Below are 26,447 nucleotides of genomic sequence, written 5' to 3'. Positions count from 1 at the left end.
ATAGCACTAGTGGAGATAGAGAGAAATTACCCAACATGAGGATAATGCAGCAAATTAAAAACCAAACCAATGAAGTATTAAAATGATGTGATTCATTTGTGATTGAGACAAAAGCCAAACTAAACTTATGGGTGAATTGCTACGTCTCTCTCCCCAGGGCTTCTGCTGTGTTTAAGGAGCCATCACTATTCCTCTGTGTTCTTCTCCTGTGTGTTCACTTCCAGGACTCCAGCTCAAAACTCCAACATCAAAACTGTGCAGCAAGATGACGGAACAAAAAGGGACACAGATTCCTGGTGCCACTGACAAGAATAGAAATAGACACAGAAGAACACACAGCAAATGGACACAAAGAACAGACAACTGGGGTGGGAGGGGGGCAAGGGGAGAGGAATAAATAAAAATAAATCTTTGAAAAAAATAAAAACAAAAAAAACCCTCCAAAAATTGCAACATCAAAACTCCAATATCAAAACTCCAACTCCCTCCTCTGCAGTGCAGTTTCTCTGTGACTCCCTGCCTGCCAAGGGGTCAGTGACTCAACATCCTACTGACATTGCCCAATCAAAGCCTTATTCATAATTAAGTAAAAGCAAAACCTCCAAATCCAATACACTCTAATATGCCCAGGGGTACCCACCAGTTTACAAACAATCCAATATCTATTTTTGGAATTCATAAATCATATCAAACTGCTACACCTCACCCACTGAATTCCGAAGAGACACTACAATATGTTTTTTAGAAACTTAAATTAGTAGCAATGCTAAGTATACAATCACATTGCAATCAGTTTAAATGAGTTCAGTTTGTCTTGGGGCAAATCTCATCTGCTGTAGACTTCTGAAATTTACAAAATCATTTATCTGCTTTCAATACACAAATGGACAAAGAATAAACATTTTCATTACTATAAGGAAAAATTGGGAGGGAAACATGAGATATGATTCCTCTATAGTTCAATGAAACTGCATGGGATCCTCCATTAGATTTCAAAGTCTAAGAGTCATTACTAAGATGATGGTTTCTTCTCCTTGGGGCTGCATGGGGACCCACACTTTCCATAGGCTTTCACAATGGCCATTTTCTTGGCTCCACCCTCATCAAGCATCTGGGTGGTGACCATGCTCCAGACCTCACCTTCAAAGAGTATTAGGGTGATTGCCACACCTTACCCAATCTTTGAGTTAGAGACTTAACACCCTTAGTAAATTGCGATGAAGGCAACAGTGTCTTCCCTAACCTTTGGCATACATACTCAATCCTCTCAGAGCAAGAAGTTATCACCTGCCTTCCCTAATCCATGGGGGACAGGTGCACCCCTCTCAGACCTATGGGGTGCTAACCTTAACTGCCCTAATCCTTCAGGAATGTGCTCCACTCTTTCTGTACCCTGGGGTGGCAGTCTCTCCCTGAACATCAGGTGAGAACATCCACTCTCTTCAACTGCTGGTACAAATTCACCCTCTCTGTACACATGGGTGGGGTTCCTCTTTTTGCCCAAGGCAACATCTTAATTCCAGATCTCAGTTACCATGATTTTCCTCTTAAAGCTGTTTTCTCCTTCAATCTCTCATTTCCATGCCCCTTTTATCCAAGCTGACAGTGGTTTTGTTCATACAACTCTCTCAATAAGCTTTTTGGTTTAGCATGCAAAAAAGCAGGGGTCCAAGCCATCAGACAGTAAGACTTTCAACAAGTCTCTCCAAGATAACTGCCTCTTCAATCCTGATTTACAAGTTCCAAGTTTAGTTAAGTCCTCAAATGGGGACCTATCATCTGGGAGCTTGATTTCCAGAGGTTTGGAATTTCCAGAGTCAGTTTCTGGTTTCTTTGTGCCCAACAGTTCAGCCCTCAGCTTACCTTGTTCATCTAGCATTTTGCTATAATGTGCAAGGAGAAGCCAAGTTGCATTCTCCCAGTTTATTTTGGAAAGTTCTCTAACTAAATGCTCATGTTCACCATTTTCAAATTCTGTCTCCCATAAAACAGGAGTTAATCTTGCTAACTCCTCTGCAGCTTTAAAAAATAGATCCCCTTTCTTCCAGTTTCCAAAAACAGTTTCATCATTTACTTCAAAGTCATCATAAAAAGTCTCTTTAGTGTCTGTTTTACTACAACAGTCTGTTCAAAGCACTGAGGTGTTTTCTAACAAATATCTCACAATTCCTCCAAAAAATACCCCTTATCCATTTATAAAACTGTTCCAGCATTTTGGTAATTGCAAAAGCACTTCCTCTCTCCTCAGTACCAAATTCTGTATTAATCTGCCAAAGGGGTGTTGATGTAAACTACAAGAAATTTGTTGGCTTTCATAAAAGGTATTTATTTGGGATAGAAGCTTACAGTTACCAGGCCATGAAGCATAAGTTACTTCCCTCATCAAAGTCTATTGCTGCATATTGGGGCAAGATGGCTGTTGACTTCTTTCAAAAGTTCTGGCTTCTTGGGTTCCTCTCTTCCCAGGGCTCGGTTTTTTTCCCCACTTGGCTGCTGTGCTCTCTTCACAACATCAGCTGTAGACTATGAGGTGAATGGATCTGTCTCTCTCCTCAGGGCTTCAGCTGTGTCTAATGAGTTATCTCTATCCTTCTGTGTTCTTCTCCCATGTTTTCACTTCCTGGGCTCCAGCTCAAAACTCCAGCATCAAAACACCAACATCAAAACTCCAACTCCCTTCTCCACAGTATGGTTTCCAAGGGGATGGGGACTCAGCATCCACTGGCATTGCCCATTCAAAGCCTTAATCATTATTTAATCAAGTAAAAGCAAAATCTCTGAATTCAATATACTCTAGTATGTCCATAGGGACAGACCAGTTTACAAACATAATCCAATATCTAACCATATCAAAATACTATAGTGTATGATGCATTTTATATATAATGTCACAAATTGGTAAATATATATATAAAGAAAATAGAATATTGCTTGCCAGGAGATTGGGGATAAGGATTGTAGAGTAACTCAGGGGATATGGAATTGCTTTATGGCATAATTAACATTTTTGAAAATAGGAAATGACAATGTTTGCACAAGTTTGTAAATTTATTATAAACTACAGAATTGTATATCTTAAAAGTGTGAATTTTCTGGTATGTGAAGTATATTTCAATAAAAAAATGTAGGAAAGGAGAACTGTGAGAAGGTGGTGTCAAACTAACAGGCATGGCTCAATGTTCTAACAAAAACAATGCAGAAAGAGTCAAAAGCTACCTGGGGTCCTGCTTGGGGGGTCAGCAGACTAGGACAGTACTACACAATTTCCAGGTGGGTGAGGGGCAGAGAGAACAAGAAGCCAAAAGGACAAAAATAAGGTACCAAGCTCCTAGTGCAGCCAGAAGGGCTCCACTTCCCCACCATCAAGATATTAAGCAGGGATAAAATCCTTGCCTCCCAGCAGCCATTTGAGAGGGGACCAGACATTTTCCTCCATGTCAGCTGTCTAGAGGGAAAATGGAGGGGTCTCAGGGTGCTTCTACACAGTGAATTGGGCCAGCAGAGCATGCTTTGAACCTCTACTCTGGAGATTCAACAACAGAACACAGGAAAGCCCAGACTGAAACATCTCTGTGGAAAGATGCAATTGACGTGTGCCATCTGCCAATATGGAGATTGCATGGACAAAAACTTGATTCTTTCTGAATCTTACCATGGGAGAAAATCTGTGCCCCACCAATGAGGCCCTGGCCTGATTTTTATAACTTTAGCTGGACAGTTTTAAAGACTTAGAATAAATTGAACCAAATATCAAAGAAAAGCTGTGGGGAAAAACACAATAGGCAATAGAGAGAAATTGGCCATGAAAGCAAATTCACCAACATATTTAGATGGCTAGACATAAACCAAAAATTACAAATCATATTTGGAAACACTGAAGAGATGGCCCAGCCAAAAGAAGTAACCAAAGATTCTGAAGAGATACAGGACTTACAATTAATCAGTGATAATCACATTACTCTTATAAATCATTTCAAAGAATTTAAGAAAACATGAATAAGAAATAAAAGATATTTAAAAAACACTGGTAGAGCATAAAGAACAATTTGAAAGCCTGCAAAGAAAAGTAACATTCCTAATGGGAATGAAAGATATGATAAGTGAGATTAAAAGTACATTAGAAGGAAGCGGTTGTGGTTCAACTGATAGAGCATCCACCTACCATACGGATACCCAGGACCTCCTGACCCATGTGGTGAGCTGACCCATGGGCCGTGCTGCCGTGTGCAAGGAGTGCCGTGCCATGCAAGGGTATCCCCATGTAGGGGTGCCCCACACGCAAGGAGTGCACCCCACAAGGAGAGCCGCCCTGCACAAAGAAAGCACAGCCCCGCCCACGAGTGGTGCCGCACACAGAGAGAGCTGGTGCAGCAAGATGATGCAACAAAAAATGCGAAACAGTTTCCCAGTGCCGTATGACAAGAATGCAAGAGGACACAGAAGAACACACAGTGAAAGAACACAGAGAAGACAACAGGGGGGAAGGGGAGAGAAATAAATAAAAATAAATCTTTTTTAAAAAAGTACGTTAGAGGCACATAAGAGAAGAACTGAATTGCTCAAGTAATTAGTGGTTTTGAGACAGAACATCTGAACTGGAAGAAAGAGAGCAGAAAGAGAAGAGAAAGGAAAAAGGAACAGAGTCTCAAGGAATTGAATGACAGTGCAAAAAGCACAAACATCCACATTTTTGGTGTGCCACAAGGAGAAGAGAATGGAAAAGGAGCAGAAAGAAAATTTGAAGAAATAATGACTGAAAACTTACCAAACTTTATGAAGAACATAAATATCAATACCCAAAAAGGGCAACTCACCCCAAACAGAATAAATCCAAATAGACCTGCTACAAGACACCTACTATTCAGAATGACAAATACCAGAGATAAAGAGTGGATTCTAAGCAGCAAGAGAAAAGCAAAGCATCACATACAAGGGAAATGGGATAAGATTAAGTGTAGACCTCTCATCAGAAACCTTGGGGGTGAAAAGAAGGAGGTATGATGTATTTAAGGTACTGAAAAAGAAAAACTGCCAGCCAAGAATTCTGTATCCTGCAAAACTGTCTTTCAAAACTGAGGGTGAGTTCAAAGTCTTCACAGACAAACAAAAACTGGTAGAATATGTTTTCCAAAGACCAGAACTACAAGAGATAGTAAAGTGAGTGCTGCAGCCCGAAAGGGAAAAAAACAAAACACATTTTTAAAACATATCTTGGTGATTGTAACTAACAGAGCTATTATATGGGTATGACAGTGGTTGAAAGGGAAAGTCTAAGCTCATGTATATTACTGGAAGGAAAGCTAAAAAACATAACATGAGGCTGTATAAGATAGTAAAACTCATGTAAAACATGAACATGGGTGATATTGTATATATGACTGTTTTTACAAAATATAGATACAAATATACTAGAGAGAAGAAAAAAATAACAGCTATGTACAGCAGGTACATAGAGGCATTGAGAGGTGATGGTTTATTATTATTATTATTATTGAAATATTGAAAGAACTCTGGAATGATTGTGGTGATGAATGACAGATATGTGATTACACTGAACACCAGAGATTGTACGCTTTGGATGGATTTATCCTTTATTAATGTGTATCAATAAAATTGATTTGTTTTTTAAAAACTGCAAGTGTCTGAGAGGATGTGGAGAGAAAGGAACACTTAATTTGCTACTGGTGGGAATGTGGAATGGTACGGCCATTGGCGGTTCCTAAGGATGTTAGGTGAAGATTTACTGTGTGAACTGCCATACCACCATTAGGCATATACCAAAAAGAACTGAGAGCAGCGATATGAACAGACATCTGCACACCAATGTTCATAGCGACATTATTCACAACAAAAGATGGACACAACTATATGTCCATCAACCAATGAATGAATAAACAAATTGGGTGTATACAGGTGATGGAATATTACAGTTATCAGAAGAAATGAAGTCATGAATCATATGACAACATGGATGAACCTAGAGGACATTATGGTGAGTAAAGCAAGCCAGACAAATATTTTATGATTTCTCTATTATGAATTAATATAATTAACAAAATCCTCGAGTTAATTGCTAGAATATGTCACCAGAGAATAAAATGTGGTTAGAGAATGGAAAGCTGAGGTTTAATCTGTGGAGAATTAGTAAAAAGTTGTTTGTGAATGTTTGTAAATGAAAAGAAATGTTAAAAGTACATCATAGGATTTGCAATTAGTACAGCTAACATATGGGTATGTTAGTGGTTTGTTTTATGTGTTTTTTTATTTTTTGGATTAATGATAATAGTCTAATAATGATTGAATTGATGCATGTACAACTCTGTCATTATTCCAAATGCTATTGGGTATACATTTTAGATACTGTGTGGTTTATGAACAAAAAAATAATAGGGTAGTCTGGGGAAAAATACAGCAAATATAAGATATGGACAATAGTTAGTAAAAAAACTTTTGTGATGTTGTTTCATAATTTCTTTTTTTTTTTAAAGCTTTTTATTTATTTTTTTTAATTATTTATTTATTCTTTTTAATTACATTATGAAAAATATGAGGTCCCATTCAACCCCACCGCCCCCGCCCCCCACTCCCCCCACAGCAACACTCTCTCCCATCATCATGACACATCCATTGCACCTGGTAAGTTCATCTCTGAGCATCACTGCACCCCATAGTCAATGGTCCACATCATAGCCCAGACTCTCTCACGTTCCATCCAGTGGGCCCTGGGGGGATCTATAATGTCCCGTAATTGTCCGTGAAGCACTATCCAGGACAACTCCACGTCCCGAAAACGCCTCCACATCTCATCTCTTCCTCCCGTTCCCCACACCCAGCAGCCACCATGGCTACCGTTCCCACACCCATTCCACATTTTCTCTGTGGACATTGGATTGGTTGTGTCCATTGCACATCTATGTCAAGTGAGGGCTTAGATTCCATATGGGTACTGGATGCACTCCTCCTGGTTCCAGTTGTAGACACTCTAGGCTCCATGTTGTGGCGGTTGTTTCATAATTTCTTACAAATGTTTCAAAACAATGAGAGGTTTTAGAGGTGGGATGAGGTATGGGAGTCCTGTATGATGTTATGCATGTTCATTTTGTAATTTTACAACTTTTACTATACACTTATTTTTTAATGTATGTTCATGTATGAATGATATATTAACACTTCAATAAAAATATATTTTAATAAACTACACTTTAGCAAATTTTTAAATGAAAAGCATGTAGGAGAAAAAAGTTCTTAGTAATTCATTAAAAGCATATAATGAGAAAAGGTGGAAATTAGTATAGTGTTATCTGGAAACACTTGAATGTATGTGTAATTTCAAATTTTTAAAAATAAGTTTCAAGATCAAGGAAATGTTCTTAACTTGGAAAACTTTCTGAAAGATTTAAAGATGCCAATAAGGAAGAGATTGAAAATGTTCTGCAGTTTGTAAACAATTCTAATTATTTTTCATGGTGTTTGCATATGTCTGCATATTTTATGTTCTGCTTCAATAGAATATAAGACCTGGAATGATCATGATCTTTTCATACAACATAATTTCCACTTATAGCCAATTGTTAGATTGCTGGAACATATTTTATTCAAATCCAGATGTAAAGGCTTTAAATCATTTTTAAATTATTCCCACCCTTTGATATTCTTTTATTAATGATATTAATTATTTTTCACTCATTAAACTAAGTGATAGCTATGCTTTTAAGCAAACACATAAAAATACAATTATAGAAGAGAGGCCAAGAGAGATAAAAAATAAACCATCAAAATAACAGAAAGCTATCTTACCCCTTACTACATCATATACAAATGATGCTATCCTAGGATTTCAAATTATTTAGTATAGCACCAGTGTCATGTATCAATAAATATTTGCATGCAACTTTATTTTAATGGCTGTTCAGGGCCTGATTCTATGTATCATCCATAAATTTAAAGTGATCCTATGCTATAGACATTGAGATGTCTTTCAATCTTCTGATAATGTAAGTATTGTGTGAGTGGATTTCGTAACATGTATCTTTGTGAAAATATCTTATTTTCTGAAGATACCTTCCAGAAGGTTAATTTCTACATTAGATACTTCTACACGTAATGGCAAGGTATTTTATACATTGTCAAATAAACAATTGCAAATAGTATCCCAACTTATAGTTACGGAGATACTTTATTAGTTTGTCAGATTCTTGAAAACACAGTTCACTATCATTTTATTTTAAATTAACTTAAATATATACGTAACTTTTTTGTTAATTGCCTTCTTAGTTATTTTTATTTTTATGGGTTCTTTTTCTCATAGATGTATTTAAAAAATCACTAAATGCTTCATGTAACAAATGTTACATTGTAATTAGCTTAAAGATTCTTATGAGGTAGCCTTTAAATTTATTATGTAAGATCATTGAAATCATTTCCTTCCTGGTTTAGACTTTTTGTATCACACACACACATATACACACACATTTCTGTTTTATTGTTTCTGGATTTTGTTTTCACTTTTAAGAAATGATTCCAGCTCAAGTTTTTTTTTTGTCCGTATTGAAATGTACATCTTTTCCATCAAAGGGCAAAAATAATCCCAAAAGCATTTTGAAACTATTTCATAGTTTTATCACTAGATGTGTGGCATGGGTTGGCAATGTACGGTAAATATCAACCTCACTTTCTGGATTGCCATTTCAACTCTTAAATGTATCCTTTCCAATGACATCACTTTTGAGCGTACATTTAGTTTGATTCAACTATCTCTTCTCTTATTGGTTGTGAATTTTGTGTTCTGTTGTGTTCAGCAATTGACTTTGGACAGAATATGAATGGGCATCAAGTTTTAGTCTTTCAATTAAGATTACACAAAAGACATAGCAGATTGCATTGAAAATATTTTTTTCCCATTTTGCTTTTGGCCCACGTTTGTCACAACCGAGTAAATAAATGCATATACTTCTGGAACTTTTGCTGCCCTCTCAATTCAGGTTCTTTTGCTCTTCTCTATACTGTCTTAAAAATACCTTTATAATAATTCTTGTTTTCTGGTATAGCCAGTCCTACCATTGTATCCTTTTTAAAAGTTTTTATTGAATGTATATTGGAATCTTTTGGGCTCAGAGATTTCTCTGTGGGAATGTTCATGATTCTGAACATTTAATTTATGAGTGGAATTCTAAATTGAGTTTCCTAATTCTTCTTATGTCAGATTTGGTAATATTTTACTATCAATGATTTCATTTCATTGAGATTTCCAAATCTATTCACACCACTTTTGAAATATCATTTGTTGAAAAATATTTAATTATGTCTTTTTATTTCTGATGTTGACATTTATGCCTCTTTCTTTGTTTTCCTTGATCAGTCTTAACATACCCTTATCAAGTTTATTACTCTTTTCAATGAATCTATCTTTAATTCCGTTCATCCTCTGTCTATACTTGATTTGAGTTTTCAATAATTTGAGTTTTCCTTTTCCTTATATTTATCTCCTTTGAGTTTAATTTCCTATCAATTTTGGAAAATTCTTGTGATTGCCGGCTTTGTTTCTTTATATCTAAATCATGCATTGTAAGTTAGAAGTTTTTGGCATCCATCATATTTTGATATATAGTATTTAAAAATGAATTCCAACATATTATCTAAATTCCTTCTTGAATTCATATCTGAACTATGGGATATTTATGGTAATATATTTTAATTTCCAAACATGTTGGAACTTTCTGTTTGCTCATTCATTCTTATTCATTTCCATTTACCCATATTTTGAACACAATCTAACCTGCCTGTGGTTGTGACATTTTGATTTATTTAATACTTTTTTTAAGTTCCATATATTGGTATTTTAAAAAATCCATTGGTGCTTGTAAAAAAATTTCTTGTTGAATCTTCTATACAATTTTAGATTAATTTCAGGTTAATAAGTGAGTTGCTTAAAGTAAAAAACATGAAAAATACCATGCAAAAACCACAACAAATCTACTAGAACTAAAAGACAAGTTCATCAAACTTGACAGGGAGCAAAATTAATTCTTAGTGCTTCTATACACTACTAATAAGTAGGAAGTCAGAAAAGAAATTTCATTTACAATAGCCACTAAAAGAATCAAATATTTCAGAGTAAACAACTAGGGACATAAAGGACCTGTATTCAGAAAATTACAAAATGTTGTAACAGAAACCAATAAGACCTAAATAAATGGGAGGACATTCCATGTTTATGTGTTGGAAGACTACATATGTTATAATGTCGATTCTACCTAAACTGATTTACAGAACAATGCATTTATTAAAATGAATTGATAACATATGTTTACATCAATTTGTAGATTCTATTCCACTCCACTGATTTAAATGACTAAACTTATATTATGGCATTAGGCTGATTACTAAAGTATTAAGTGTGGAAAAGAGATTGTGTTAACTTCTTCAACTTATTTATTTTTAAAAATTGGTATTGAGTATATCACGTCATTTTAATTTTCATATACAGTTTGAAAACATCTTGTCAATTTCCACAAAAATGCCTCATAGGATTTTAATTGAGATTGTGTTTAAGTATATAAATTTCCTTTGAGGTGAATGAGCATTTTGAAAACAGTAATTTGATTCATGAATATATTATGTCTTCATTTATTTAGATCTTCTGTAATATAATTAGCAATGTTTAATAATTTTTACTGTACTGCTTTTTAAAGTTTTTGCTAATTTGTTCCTAATAGTTTGTTTATGCAAATATGAATGCATTTTTTAAATTTCCAACCTTCAAAAGCTCATTGCTAATCTATAGGAATTACATCGTTTTCTGTGTATTAACTTTCTATTCTGCATCCAGATTAAATGTACATATTTCCCCAGTGGTTTTATGTTAGACTCCTGATGATTTTAAGGAGGCTAGTGTTTCTCCACTGGGGGTTATTTTGCCCCCCAGGAGATATTTGGCCATGTTTAGAGACATTTCTGGTTCTCACCACTAGGAGAATGTTCCTGGCATTTAATGGCGAAGGATTAAAGTTACTGCTAAACAGTTTACATTGCACAGGGAAACTGCACAGAGCAAACTTTTTCTGGACTGAAGGTAGTGGGGAGGTTGAGAAACCCTGATGTAAATAATCACGTTGACTGCAATAGATAATGTCACTTCTTTCTTTCCAATCTCTGTCTCTTTCATGTGTGTATGTGTTTGTTTTTACTGCCTTAGTGTTCTGTTTAGGGCTCCCAGAATAATACTGAATAGGGAGGGGTTTCGAGCTTTATGTCCTCAGCATCTTTCCAGAGTCTGAAAAATTATTGAGAACCATAAGTAGGTTTTCTTTATGTTGGCTATTGAAGGTCACTGTAATATACATTAAAACTGAGAAAAATATATTTATTAATGCACTAAAAATAACAATCCCCATTATATGGAAACATAAATATTGTATTTTATAATAAAAACGTATTTTATTCAACAAAAATAGTGAGATTTTGCAATTTTTAAAATATCTGGTTTAATAGGATACAGAGAAGTTGTCTGTTGCTACATTCAATCTGTTGAAATATTTTGTTTTTTTTTTTGTTGAAGCATATGAAGAAAATCCTGCCTCATGCAGGAATGTAATGGGGAAAGGAGAAGAATTGTAATATAATTTTTAGACATTTCTAATTATTCTCTTTTGATAATATGCTAAAACTTGCCAAGAGATTGTTTCTTAAAGCTTAGTTGCAATGTGGAAACTGAAACAATGTCTCTTAACTTGTTTTGCGTATGTTAAAATTCATTAGTTAATATGGAATTTTAATGGACCTTTTACCCATGCATAAATTTGTAACATCATACATTGTTTATGTGGAAAAATACTGATTTTTTGAGTGTCTTGGTTTCATAGGGCTGCTGCAGCAAATTACAATACACTGGGTGGCTTCAAGCAACAGAACTCTATTCTCTCACACTTCTGGAGGCTCTAAGCCTGATATTAAGGTGCTGGCAGGGCTGTGCTCTCTTTGAAGGCTCTAGGAGAACTTCTTTCATAGTGTCTGCCGAGCTTTGCGTGGTTGTGGCAGCATAACTCCTGATCCGGGATTTGACACACAAACTGATGTTGTTTCTTCACGAGTCACGTTTATCCCATTGTTTTATAACTAATGTGTTAATTTTGTCTACGTTGTCAAATTCACTGGCATAAATTTGGCATAAAAGTATTCATAACATTCACTTATGGTACCCTCTCATTCATTCCTGTAATTGCTAATTTTTTTCCTCTTTTTTCCCTTTTCTCATGATTAGTCTTGATGGGGACTTATCAAATTTAATAATCTTTTCAAAGTATCAAGTTTGACTTATAAAAGGTTTGGTTGTCTTTTCATCTCACTGATTTATCTTATTATATGGTCATTTCACTTTTCTACATACTTCATATAATTCATTCATTTTATTTAAGCTTCTTAAAGTGGATATATAAATCATTGTTATAAAAATTATTTTCTAATATAGCCTTATAAAACTAAGGTTTTCCCTCTGAGTACTGCTTTAGCTACATCCCACCAATTCTTATTAAATTCGGATATTTCTTTATAATTTAATTCAAAGTATTTTCCAATTTCTCTTTTAATTTCTTTTTGCCATTTGTGTGTATCCTATAACTGTTATTCAGGTGAAGTTGGTTGATACATCTGTCATTATCTTCTATATCATGGTTGATTTCTGTTTATGTTTGTATAAATTCCCAAGGAAGTCATGTTAAAATATTCCAATATGATTGTGGGTTTGTCTACTTCTTCATTACATTACTCCATTTTTACTTAATGCATCTGTTATTGAGTGCATACACATTTTTGATAGCTTTGTTCCCTGATGAATTTGACTTTTATTATTTTGAAATGCTCCACTTTATGTCTGACAACACACTTTCTTTCCTTAAAGTTTATTTTGTCTGTTCGTTGCATCCATTCCTACTTTCCTATGCTTATGATTTGCATGAAACATTTTCTATCTCTTTATTTTCATATCATGTGAGTCTTTATGTGTGTTAATTGGATTTTGTAGTATTCTAGATTGACCTACTTTTATATTCAGTCTGAAAAAACCATACCTTCTAGTGCATTTTTATGTGGCGTAATTATTGATATATTTATGCTTAAGTCTATATTTTGCTATTTCTTTTACATTTTTTTCTTCTGTTCATTCCTTTGTTGCTATTTTCCTACTGTGGCTTTTATATGTAGAATAGAATTTTTTAAAAATTTATTTTTATTTCCTCTATTGATTTTATAGCTCTACATTTTATTATTATCTGTTAATTGCTCTTAGGTTAACAAAATGCATCATTAACCTATCAAAGTCTATGTTAGGGTTATTATTAAAATTGATTTTAAATCATGTCCCACATTTCAAATGTAAAATCCTTTCAACTCAATACTTCTATTTATCCTCATTGTTAGTACTATAATTATTGTACTTTAAACTTCTGCCTAGGATGTAAACCCCATTTTACAATTTTATTATTTTTACTTTGTAGTTGAAGCAATCAGGTGTACATTAAGGGGATTAAAGGAAAACATGAGACAATATATTTGATATTTGCCCACATATTTGCCATTTTCATATCTTTGTGTAATACTTAGTGTCTCTCTGTATCATTTCCCTCCATCTTGAAGAATATTCTTACCATAGATTTTGCCCATATGGGCATTGGCTTACAACCTTCTTCTCCCTTTCTCTCTCCTGCAATCCTATTTTCCAAACTCTAGCTCTATGAATTTGCTAATTTTGCTTAATTCATATCATTAAGATCATGTAATATATGTCCTTCAGTGCCTGGCTTGCTTCACTCAACATAAGGTTTCCAAGATTCATCCATGTAATCCCATGTGTTATACTCCATTCTTTCTTACAGTTGAGTAATATTCCATTGTAGGTATATACTATAATTTGTTTATTAATTCTGTTGATGGGCATTTGGGTTGTTTCCAACATTTGTCAATAATGAATAATGCTACATATTTGTGTCCGTGTTCTTGCTTTCAATTCTTCTGGCTGTATACCCAGCTGTGGAATTGCTGGATCATATGGCTGTTCTCTAGTTAGCCTCCTGAGGAATTGTCAAACTGTCCTCCACAATGGCTGCATCATTCCGCATTCCCACCAGCAGTGAATGAGGGTACCACATCCTTTCCAACACTTGTAGTCCTCTGCTTTTTTAATAGCTGCCTGTCAAATCGTTGTAAGATGACATCTCATTATAGTTTTGATTTGCATTTCCCTAATAGCTAGTGATGTTGAACAATTTTTCATATACTTTTTAGCCATTTTAATTTCTTCTTTGGAGAACTGTCTACTCAAACAACCAGCTCATTTTAAAAATGGGTTGTCTGTCTTTTAATTTTGAGGTATAGGATTTCTTTATATGTGCTGGATATTAGGCCCCTATTAGATATATGGTTACCAAGTATTTTCTCCCATTGAGTAGGCTGTCTTTTCACTTTCTTAACAAACTCATTTGAAATGCAAAAGGTTTAATTTCGAGGAGGTCCTATTTATCTAGTTTTTTCTTTCACTGCTTGTGCTTTGGGTCTAAATTTCATGAAATCATCTCCTAATACAATATCCTGTAGATGCTTCCTTACATTATCTTTCAAGATTTTTTTTTAAAGATTTATTTATTTATTTATTTCTCTCCCCTTCCCCTCCTCCACCCTGGTTGTCTGTTTTCTGTGTCTATTTTGCTGCGTCTTCTTTGTCTACTTCTGTTGCTGTCAGCGGCATGGGAATCTGTGTTTCTTTTTGTTGCATCATCTTGTTGTGTCAGCTCTCCGTGTGTGTGGTGCCATTCCTGGGCAGGCTGCACTTTCTTTTGCACTGGGCGGCTCTCCTCATGGGGCTCACTTCTTGTACGTGGAGCTCCCCTATGCGGGGGACAACCCTACGCGGCAGGGCACTCCTTGTGCACATCAGCATTGTGCATGGGCCAGCTCCACACAGGTCAAGGAGGCCCGGGGTTTGTACTGTGGACCTCACATGTGGTAGACGGATGCCCTAACCACTGGGCCAAGTTCGCCGCCATCTTTCAAGATTTTTATGGTCTTGGCTCTTATATTTAGATCCTTGATCCCTCTTGACTTATTTTGTATAGGTGTGAGATGGTGTTCCTCTCTCATTCTTATGGATATGGTTATCTAGTTTTCTAAGCACCTTTGTTGAAGAGGCAATTCTCTCCCATTTGAATGGGCATGTTGGAGTTGTCGAATATCAGGTGACTGTATATGCAAGATCTATATCAGAACTATCAATTCAGTTCCATTATTTGGTATATCTGTCCTTGCATTTATCCCATGCTTTTGACCACTGTAGCTTTGTAATATGTTTTAAATTCAGGAAATGTCATTTCTCCAATTTATTTATTTTTATTTTTATTTTTTATGTCTTTGGCTATTTGAGGCCTGTTGCCTTCCCAAACAAATTTCATAGTTAGCTTTTCCACTTCAGTAAAAAATGCTTTGGTAATTTTCATTGGGATTGTGAAAATCTGTAAATCAGTTTGAGTAGGATAGACATCTTAATGATGTTTAGTTTTCCTCTCCATGAACCAGGAGTATACTTCAATATATTTAGGTCTTCTTTGATATCCTTTAACAGTGTTGTGCAGTTGTCTGCATACCAGTCATTTACAACTTTAGTAACATATATACCTAGGTATTTGGTTCTTGTAGTTGATATTGTAAATGGGATTTTTTTCTTGATTTACTCTGCAGATTGGCCATTATTGGTGAATAGAAATTCACTTGATATTTGCACATTAATGTTATAACCTGCCACAATAATGAACTCATTTATAAGCTCTAGAATCTTTAATAAAGATTTCACAGTGCTTTTAAGATATATGATCACTGGATCTGCAAATACTGAAATTTTTACCTCTTCCTTTCCAATTTGGATGCCTTTTATATCTCTTTCTTGCTTAAGTAATTGTGTAAATAATTCTAACACAATGTTAAATAAGAGTGGTGACATTGGGCATCTTCGACTTGTTCCCAATCTAGAGGGAAAGCTTTTAGGATTTCACTATTGACTATAATGTTACTGTGGGCTGTTCACATATATCCTTTATCATGTTGATAAGTTTCCTTCTATTCCTATGTTTTGAAGTGTTTTTATCAGGCAAGAGTGCTATATTTTGTAGAATGCTTTTTCTGCATCTATAGAGATGATCGTGTGATTTTTTCTTTTGATCTGTATATGTGGTGTGTTACATTGATTGGATTTTCTTATGTTGAACCATCCTTTCATACAAAGGATGAAACCAACTTGGTCATGGCGTATAATTCATTTGATATATTGTTAAATACGATTAGGATTTTAGCATCTAGTTTCATTAGAAAGAATGATCTATAGTTTTCCTTTTTCATGGCGTCTTTGCTAGCTTTGATATTAGGGTGATGTTGGCATAGAATGAATTAGGCAATGTTCCCTCCACTTTTTTTAGAAGAGTTTAAGCAGGATTGGTATTGGTTCTTTCCACAGTGTTTGGGAGAATTCACCTGTGAAACTATCTCATCCTGGGCTCTTTTTAGTTGGAAGTTTTTGATGACTAATTCAATCGCATTACTTGTAACAGGTCTGTTGAGTTTATCAGTTTCTTCTTTTGTCAACATAGACTGTTTGTGTGTTTCTAGGAATTTGTTCATTTTCTCTAAATTATCCATCTTCTTGGCATGCAATTTTTCAAAGTATCCTCTTATTTCTGTGGGGTCAGTGGTGATATTGTTTTCCTCATTTTCATCTTCTTTTTTTTCTGTGGAGTCAGGGTGTTATTCCCTTCCTCATTTAAATCTTCTCTCCTTTTTCTTTTTAGTCTAGCTAGAGTTTCACAATTATGCTAATCTACTCAAAGAATCTCCTTCGGTTTTGTTTAATTTTTTAATGCTTTCTTATTTTCATTTTCATTTAGCTCTGCTCTAATCTTTCTTATTTTCTGCTTTCTACTTCCTTTGAGTTTAGTTCATTATTCTTTTTCTAATTTCTCCTGGTGTACAGTTTGGATTATAGCTTTTCCTTCTCTTTTAATATAGGCATTTATGGCTATGAATTTCTCCCTTGGTACATCTTTTGATGTATCCCATTGGTGTTGACACTGCATTGTCATTCATTCATTTCAAGTTAGTTACTGATTTCCTTTGCAATTTCCTCCGTGACCCACTGATTGTCTAAGAGTGTGTTCTTTAACTTCCATATCTCTATGCCTAGTCTGTTTTTCTGCCCCTTACTGATTTCCAGCTGCATTGCACTGTGGTCAGAGAAATTACTTTGTATAATTTCAATCTTTCTGATTTCATTGAGAATTGTTCTGTGGCCTAGCATTTGGTCTCTCTTGGAGAATGATCCATGTTCATTTGAGAAGAATGCATATCCTCCTGTATTTGGGTATAATGTTCTGTATATGTCTATTATGGACATATCCTCCAATATATTATTCAAGGTCTTTGATTCTTTATTGATTCTCTGTTGAGATAATTTTTCTTATGGTGACAATGGTGCATTAAAATACCCTACTATAATTGCAGAGGCATCTCTTTCTCCACTTAGTTTTCTCAGTGTTTACCTCATGTATTTTGAGGCAGCCTGGTTAGGTGCATAAATGTTTTATGATTTGTCATTCTTCTTGATTTTATTTGTATATAGTGGCTTTCTTTGTCTCTCACAATAGTTTTGCATTTAACGTAGATTTTATCCAACATTAGTATACTACTCCTACCCTTTTTTGGTTATTAAATGCATGTAAAACTGTTTTCTAACCATTCATTTTCAGCCTCCTTGATCCCTGTGAATAAGGTCAGTTTCTTGTAGACAATGTATAGATGGATCATATTGCCGCATCCATTTTGCCATTCTGTGTCTCTTGCCTGGAGAGTTTAATCCATTAACATTCAATGTTATTACTATCAAGGAATTACTTACATTAGCCATATTTTCTTTAGTATTTTTGCATACCATATGTTTTTTTTTAATTTCTTTTTTCAATCTTTTTAGTTGTTCTTATACTCTCCTCCAACTCTCTCTATCCTGTTTAGTCCTTTCAACCTGAAGAACTCCCTTTAGTATTTTTGAAGGGCAGGTTTCTTACTGACAACCTCTCTTAATTTCTGTTTATCTGTGAATATTTTGAATCCCAACTTTGCTGGAAAGAGAATTCTTGGCTGGAAGTTTTTTTTCTCTCAGCTCCTTAACTATGGCACACCACTGCCTTCTTGCGCCCCTTGTTTCAGATGAGAAATCAGCACTTAATCTTATCAAGCCTCCCTTGTATATGATGGATCTCTCTTCTCTTGCTAGTTTCAGTAGTCTCTCTTTGTCTTGAACATTGGACAGTTTGGCAAGTATATGTCTAGGAGTAGGCCTGATAGGATTTATACTGTTTGGGGTGCTCTGTGCTTTCTGTACTTGCTGAACATGTGTGTCTATTTTCCTCAATAGGGATGGGAAATTTCCAGCCATTATGTCCTCCAAAACACCTTTCTCCTTTCCTTTCTCTTCTCCCCCTGAGATACCTATAATGTGTATGTTTATGTATTTCACATTGTCATTCAAATCCCTAGGTCCCTGCTGGAATTTTATTATCTTTTTATCTATCTGTTCTACTATCTGTTTCATTTCAACTGTATTGTTTGTCTTCCCCATCACTGATTCTTTCCTCTGCCTGTTCAAATCTGCTGTTATATGTGTCCAGGGTATTTTTTGATTTCTTGCATTGTGCTATTCATCACCTTCATATCTGTGCTCTTTTTATGTACATTTATAATTTCTTTGGTGTATTCTTCCAGGGTCGTCTTAATATTCTTAATCTCTTCCTTCACTTCATTAAGTTGATTCATGGTATTTGTTTGGACATCTCTGATTAGTTGTTTCATGTTGTACACGTCCTCCTGTTTTTTACTTTGCTCATTTGGCTGGGTCATGTCTTCTTGTTTCTCAGGATGACTTGTTTTTTATGTTTTGTTTTGTATTTGTTTTTTGGTGTCTAAGCATCAGTGTATCCTGATGGCTTTATTCAGTGGATTAGCTTCTCTTTCTATTCTAGGGTTTTATTTTGTTTTTGTTTTTATGTGTGAGGTTAGTTTTCACATTGACACTTCATTCCTTTTATTCTATTTCCTTTTTTTTGTCTATGTTCCATTGAGAGAAAAAAATTAGGACAGAGAAATGGAAAGAGGTAAGAAGAAAAAAAGGATAAAAGTAATAATACTTGTAAAAAAGAAGAGGAACCATATAAGACCTAGGAAAATGAATAATTAACTCAAGTAAGATGTGCAAGAGGAATAAGAATTAAGAAGTAGAATAGAAACAATGAAATGAGAAACAGAATATGGAAATATATATAGAAAGAATCCAAGGCCAGAGCAATGAGAAGAAAGGGAAAGAGAAAAGAAAAAAGAAAAAGAATAAAAAAGTAAAATAAGAAAGAGAACAGAGGAAAAAGGAGAAATAAAAACAAGAAAAATTGAAAACAAAACAAAAAGAGGTGTAATAAATAAACAACAACAGTAAGAAGATAGAAAGGTGAAAGAAAGAAAAGAAATAGTGTACATAGATAAAATCAGTAAATAAAAAAGGAAATAAAGAAACAGAAGACAGCAAACAAGAAATGAGAGTAGCACCTAATTTTTTAAAAAAGGAGAAAGACAGTGAAGGGAGAAAATAGAACAAAAAACAAACAAACAAAACAAAAAGAAATAATGAAAAACAGCCTTCTCTCTTGGACCCATAAGGAGCTTCTCAGGTTGTTGGTGTTCATCAATCAATCACACTGCAGCCTGCACTCTGCAGGTTTTTTTTTTTTTTTTTTTAATTCCTCTGCAGGTTTTAAACTTTTTTTTTTTCCTCAAGTAAAAAAGTTAAATTTTTAAAAAGGAAACTTTTTAAAGAAAAATAAGAGATCCACAAAAGGCTAATACAAAAAGAACGTCTGTGTTTCCTGTCATAAAGTATTAGCAGTGTGTCTGATACTCTGGTGGATCACTTTTTTATGAGAGCCAAGAATCGAACCATGGTCCTTATATATTCAGGGTGGGAATTCCTACTCTGAGCTAAACTTTCTCCTTAGGTTACTTAGCCTTTCAGAAAGCTTTCCACACACTTTCCCTCAGGCAAATTAGAATCTTAGCAATTTGCCTGAGTCCTGTTGAACAGAAGCCTGTCTGTCCCAGCTCCCTCTCTACTCTAATTGCTTTCTTTCCCAGGCCAACTGCGGGTGACAGTCTGTCTGAGTGGATCCCCCCTTCCCTCTCCTGGTGAGGTCAGAATCCACTCTGAGATTCAGAGGAGCCTTATCTGACAAAACTTACCACAAAGAAACCATTTCACAACACTCTTTCAGATCCCTCCTCCTCCCAGGGAACTCTAAATCGACTTTTGAAAGCTTATTGGGCTCTTTCTACTGCCTGTTTTCCTTAGAGTAATATGGCCTGTCCATAAATAAAAAACTTATTCTATATCCAAGTGTCCCAAGTTCCCTAGAAAGTCAATTAAGAGGTATAAACTCTATAGGCTTTGGATATTCAGGGACGATACAAACTAAATGTGTTAATTCAAGCTTACCTGGAATGTGGGGGATATGTGTTAAAACTTACCTGGAGGATATAACCTATCTGAAACTCACATAAAACACTTGAAGAAACTAACAAACAGGTCCTTTTGCATGGAAGCACCATTTGACTCCCCACTCCTATATCCTCTGTGTAAAGGGGACCCAAAAGTCCTATTTGGGGCTCTGTTTTCACTAGGACAGAAGTCTGCCAAGTCCGGCTGTTCATAATAAATCTTCCTTCTCAGCTTCTCACATCCTGGCCTTCGATACTGCATACACCTGACTGCAAACCCCAGACCTGGATGCCCCTGGACTCCCCTTAATCCAGAAAGAGGTTGTAGACTTCACCAGAGCCATCCCAGAGAAACTGGAGGCACCAGAGGTTTTAAGAGACCCTGAGAATGAAGAAAGGAACTCTGCATGCCACACAGGTAAGACCCCCAGGGGGCATAGTGCAGGAAAAGCCTAATTCTGAAAAATAAGGAGAGGAGCCTGATCAGCTCTCAAAGAAGACCCCAGTACTCCTGAGGAGAAGGGGGAAGCCATCTTCTCTAGGTCCAAGAAAGGAAAGAGGGTGGTTGTGTGCATATGATTGTGGAGACTGAGTGAGACACAGAAACACACTTCTGCAGGGTGAGTGCAGAGTCCAAATCCATGGTTCTGTGGTGACATCATCTCATCAAAGGTGGTCTGGAGGGCCTCCCTGTCAAGGTACCCTCTTCTGAGTTAGGGTTTATACTAACCCACTAAGGCTAAGAGGTGCCGTAAGCTCCCACAAGGAATGTCACTGGAAACGGATGAAGTGAAAGGCTGACTAGTGCTGTGCAGCATCAACACAGGGTGGAAACATGGGAAACATACAAAGCAGGACCCCATTAGGTTTTATGCTGAAAAACTTTTCCTGAGCATTCCATGGAGATGTTTATGGCATAAAGTTCCAACCAGGAAAGCTTAGAATGCTTTGTGAATTAGAATGCTAACTTTCAGAGTGCATTGGCCCCAGGAGGGCACTTTTGATCCTGGATGATCCATAAAGTCCATGACATAGTAATCAAAAAACCAGGGCACCCTGACCAGGTCCCCTACATCGATGCCTGGCAGGATGCGGTGAGTCAAAGTTGGCCCTGGTTAGGGAAATGTATGACTAAGGAAGCCAGGATTTGCCTGGTACAAAAGCCCAGAAGCACTGTCCCAGGAACCAGATCAAACAAGCACCATGCAAAGGGTCCAGAGGAAGTGAGCCCCAAATCCAGTGCCGACCCACCCATTCTAGAAGGGTCTGGTGAAAATGAACTGCCACTCTATGCGATTGTTCTTACCACACCAGTGCTGAGGAATGGGGATGAGCCAATTTCCCTAAGCAGCATTCCACCATCACCATCATGCTGGGAAGTGCATCCACACCATCCCAGCAGCTGTCTTTGTCATCATCCATACCAGGAAGTGCATCCACATTGTCCCAGTAGCTGTTTTTGCCACCATCCACACTGGAAAGTGCATCCCAGCCACCCCTGCAGCCTTTTGCCCCTGGCAGTGTACAGCCAACTATCAGTCAGGAAGGAGTCCCTGAAAAAAGACAATTCAGCTTACGGTGAAACCCAGAGGCAGGTGGAGCAGGGAAAAGGACTGCCCTACAATTACCTCTCCGTGAAGCCCGACCTCCAATTTATTATGATAGAGATGGCCAGATTCAAGGAGGAAACCAAATATTCATGTACCAACCCTTCACTACAACTGACCTCTTTAACTGGAAAAGCCATACTCCACCATACTCAGAGAAGCCTCAGGCCATGACGGACCTCTCCCAGTCCATCATACAGACCCACAAACCCACCTGGGCTGATTGTAAACAACTCCTCATGACCTTACTCAACTTTAAGAAGAGAATGTGAGTCACACAAGGGGCTCTAACCTGGTTCAAAGAGCACCTACCTGAGGGAACCCTGGACAGCGACCAATATGCCTGCACACAGTTCCCAGATGAGGACCCCCAATGGGATCCCAGTAATACAACTGGGCTCAACCGACTAGAAACTATCCATAAGGCCTTAGTTGAAAGGGTCAGAGCTGGGAGCTGAGAAGCAGTATACATGGCAAAAACCACCCAAATTCTACAAACTCTCAATGAAAGTCCAGCTCAATTCTATGAGAGACTGTGTGAGACATTTTGTGTATATACACTCTTTAACTCAAATGCTCCCAAAAGTAAAGCAATGGTCAATGCAGCATTCGTTGCCCAATCACAGACTGACACCCAAAAAAAGCTACAAAAGTTAGATGGGGTCACTGGTATGAGTATCTCTCAGCTCATGGAGGTAGCCACCAAATTTTATGTCAACTATGATGTAGAAACCAGGAGGGAGGAAAATTGGAAGATGAAAAAAAAGCAGACCTTCTCACAGCAGCAATAGTTAAAAAAAAGCAATCCTGTGACAAGGAAAGTAACTGGGAAATTCCTGCCCGAAGGAGGTGGAGAGGAGCTGACCCCTAGGGTGAAATCAGTGTGTGTACTGCAAGGAGGAGGGGCACTGGAAACAGGAGCACCCCAACAGACCATTCGACCCCATCATTACAAAAAGAACCACCAAAGCATTAGCCAGAAGAGCTTGTGGAGCATCACAAACTAAGCCCTGGGTTCACAAAAATTCAGAAGGAAAACCTGTGAATCAGCTCATCAGACTTGTGAGAATAGAAGACTGATGGAGATTATTAGTACAGACCAGTCTTCTATTCTCTCAGCCCCATGGAGCCTATGGTTGGAGTCCAAACTAGGGGCTACACCATATGTATGATGGTCAACACTGGGGCTCAACACTGTAAATGACCAAGCCAATCAGGCCATTATCAAAGCAACAAGCCAGTTTTGTAGGGGCAACTGGTAAAAGCACACAGCGGCCCTTCCTCCAAGCCAGGACCTATAACATTGGGGGTAAGGAAGTCGCTCAACAATTCCTGTATCTCCCAGAATGCCCAGTCCCCCTCCTGGGTCAAGACCTGCTATCTAAACTATAGGCTCAAATTACCTTTAATGCTAAGGGGCAATCCACATTAACCCTGGGACTATCAAACACTCAAAAAATAGAGCTAACCCACCCTCTGCAGGAGGAATGGAGACTTCTGCCTCAGCGAAGCTGGCCAATCCACAGCCATGCAGCTCCCCTTCAAAGATGTGCCCAAAGTATGGGCAGAGGGAAACCCAATGGAGATGGCACATGACATTCCTCCAATTATTATTGAAATAAAGTCCAGTGAGTATAAAGCAATATCCAGTTCCACAGGAAGCGCAAGAAAAAGTCTGGCTACATATTCAGAGATTGCTGAATGAAGGCATACTAAAGCCATGCCAGTCTCCATGGAATACCCCACTCTTCCCAGTTAAAAAGGCTAATGGGGATTACCACCTGGTCCAGGAGTTGTGAGCAGTCAACTCGGCAGTAGTAATCCTCCAAACAGCAGTCCCTAATCCTTACACTTTCCTCAGCTTGATACCCTCATCAGCAAACTTTCATGCCTGGATCTTAAAGACATCTGCATTTGGATAAGCCCTGGAGCCAACTGATTTTTGCCTTTACATGGGACAATTCAAACTCTGGTGAAAAGCAACAGCTAACCTGGACATGGCTCCCCCAGGGATTTTAAAATGCACCTGTTATTTTGGACAAGCCCTGGTGCGTGATCTCAAATCCTTTAAACCAGAAAGCCATAACTGTTTTCTCCTCCAATATGTAAATGGCCTCATCCTTGGAAGTCCCACCTACCAATACTGTGCTAGCAGAACCCATGCCCTCTTAAAACATCTGCAAAATGGCTATTGGGTGTCCAAGAAAAAAACCCAAATCCACCTACCTCAGGTAAAATATCTAGGTTATAAAATAGCACAGGGGCTCTGTGAATTGGAACTTGAAAGAAAGGAAGCAATCTGTAGCCTCCCTTAACTCAGCACTTGCCAAAAGTTGGGAGAATTCCCAACTGCTAGATTCTGCAGCATTTGGATCCCTAATTTTGGGGTCCTCATGTGCCCTTTATATGAAGCCACAAAGGGGGGAGATCATGATCCCCTGTTCTGGGAAAGCCCACAGAAAGATGCTTTCACTGCTCTCAAGCAGGCTCTGTAGAAAGCACCGAGCCTTGGGCTTCCAGATCTCAGTAAACTGTTCTACCTATATGTTCATAATCACCAAACTATTGTAGTAGGAGTACTCGCTTAATACCTGGGTCCCTGGCAAAGACCTGTAGCTTATCTATCCAAACAACTGGACACTGTAGCCCAGGGATGGCCATCATGCCTGCAAACTGTAGCAACTGCAGCAATGCTAACACTAGAAACCATAAAATTAACTCTTGGGCAGCCTATAATTGTTTGGGTTCTGCATGCAGTAATCACAATCTTAGAAGCCAAAGGAACACACTGGCTTACTAACAGCCACCTGGTTAAATATCAAACCCTATTATGTGACAATCCATCCATCCAACTGCAACCTGTAAAAAACCCTGAATCCTGCTACCCTCCTACCCATTAAGCCAGGAATTCCAACATATAACTGCCTGGAAACATTGCAAGAAGTACATTTCAGCTGGCTGGACCTCCAAGACCAGTCAGTACCAAATCCTGATATGGAGTTCTTCATGGATGGGAGTAACTTTATTCAGGGCAGTGACTGGCGAGTGGGATAAATTGTAGTAACCTCTGAAACCACAGTGGAGGCCCAGTGCCTCCCAGATAACACACCTGCACAAAAAGCCCAACTCATTGCCCTCACCTGAGCCCTACAACTTGTGGCTGGGGCCAAGGTTAACATCTACACAGACTTTGAATATGCCTTTCTTACCCTCCACATGCATGGAGCCTTACACAAACAAAAATGACTCATTAACTCAGGAGGAAAGAGCATTAAATATGGCACACAGATTCTGGAACTACTAGAAGCATTTTGGGAGCCTGTCAAAGGGGCCGTGATGCACTGCAAGGGACACCAGACAAGACACAGACCCGTCGCTCAAGGAAATCTGAGGGCAGATGCTGAAGCAAAAAGAGTGGCATGGGAAGGATCCCTATCTGAAAATCTGGCTGCTACCCTCCTTCCTCAACCTCGTAATTATCAGAAACTCCAGTATACACTGCCTGCTCTTGTCCCACAGCCTCTGAATCACTGGGAACCACAATATACTCAAGCTGAGAGAGAGTGGATACTCTGAGAGTGGGACACAAGGAGCAAACAGGTGGTGGACATTGCCTGATGACAGAATAGTTGTGCCTCAAATATTAGCCACAACTGTAGTTCAAGACTACCATGAAAACACACACTTGGGAAAAACCCATCTTAAAGAAGTGTTAGAAAGGTTCTTCTACATCCCAAGTGTAGCTGCTATCACCCATGCCGTATGCCAGCAGTGCATGATATGTACAAAGAATAACACTCACCAGAGACCCATGGGAGCCCCAGGAGTCCAAAGAATTGGCAGTATGCCTCTTGAAGATCTAGTGGTGATTTTGCTGAAATGCCATGATCTGGAAGCTATAAATATCTCCTAGTTCTCATTTGCACCTTTTCCGGCTGGGTGGAAGCCTTTCCCACTAGAACCAAAAAAGCTGAAGAAATGGTCAAAGTTCTCCTCAGGGAGATCATACCCCTTCAATTGGCTCTGACAACAGACTCACCGTCATCTCCAAAATCACCCAAAAGATTGCCAAAGCACTGGACATTCGACGGAAACTTCATACTCTTTACCATCCTCAAAGCTCAGGAAAAGTAGAGTGAATGAACCATACAATTGAAAACTTATAATGCCAAAATTTGCCAAGAAACTGGGTTAACATTGGTGCAAGTACTCCTAAGTGCTCCCCTCCAAGTTTGGGCCAACCTAAGCAGAAAGCTAAGTCTAACCCCTTAGGAA

The 26,447-nt window shown here is 37.5% G+C and overlaps 1 protein-coding gene across 1 annotated transcript in view; it reads left to right on the top strand.

The window, feature by feature from the left end:
* LOC131279526 (endogenous retrovirus group K member 13-1 Env polyprotein-like) overlaps nt 1–26,447 on the top strand; it is a 133,758-nt gene that overhangs the window by 64,200 nt on the left and 43,111 nt on the right. The window contains exon 2 of the mRNA XM_058302591.2: nt 20,798–20,983. The gene's annotated coding sequence lies outside the window, so the exon portion shown is untranslated. The remainder of the gene's footprint in view (nt 1–20,797; nt 20,984–26,447) is intronic.

This window comes from Dasypus novemcinctus, chromosome 8, assembly GCF_030445035.2.
Source record: "Dasypus novemcinctus isolate mDasNov1 chromosome 8, mDasNov1.1.hap2, whole genome shotgun sequence".
NCBI classification, from domain to species: domain Eukaryota; kingdom Metazoa; phylum Chordata; class Mammalia; order Cingulata; family Dasypodidae; genus Dasypus; species Dasypus novemcinctus.
This window is presented reverse-complemented; position numbering and strand designations above follow the sequence as displayed.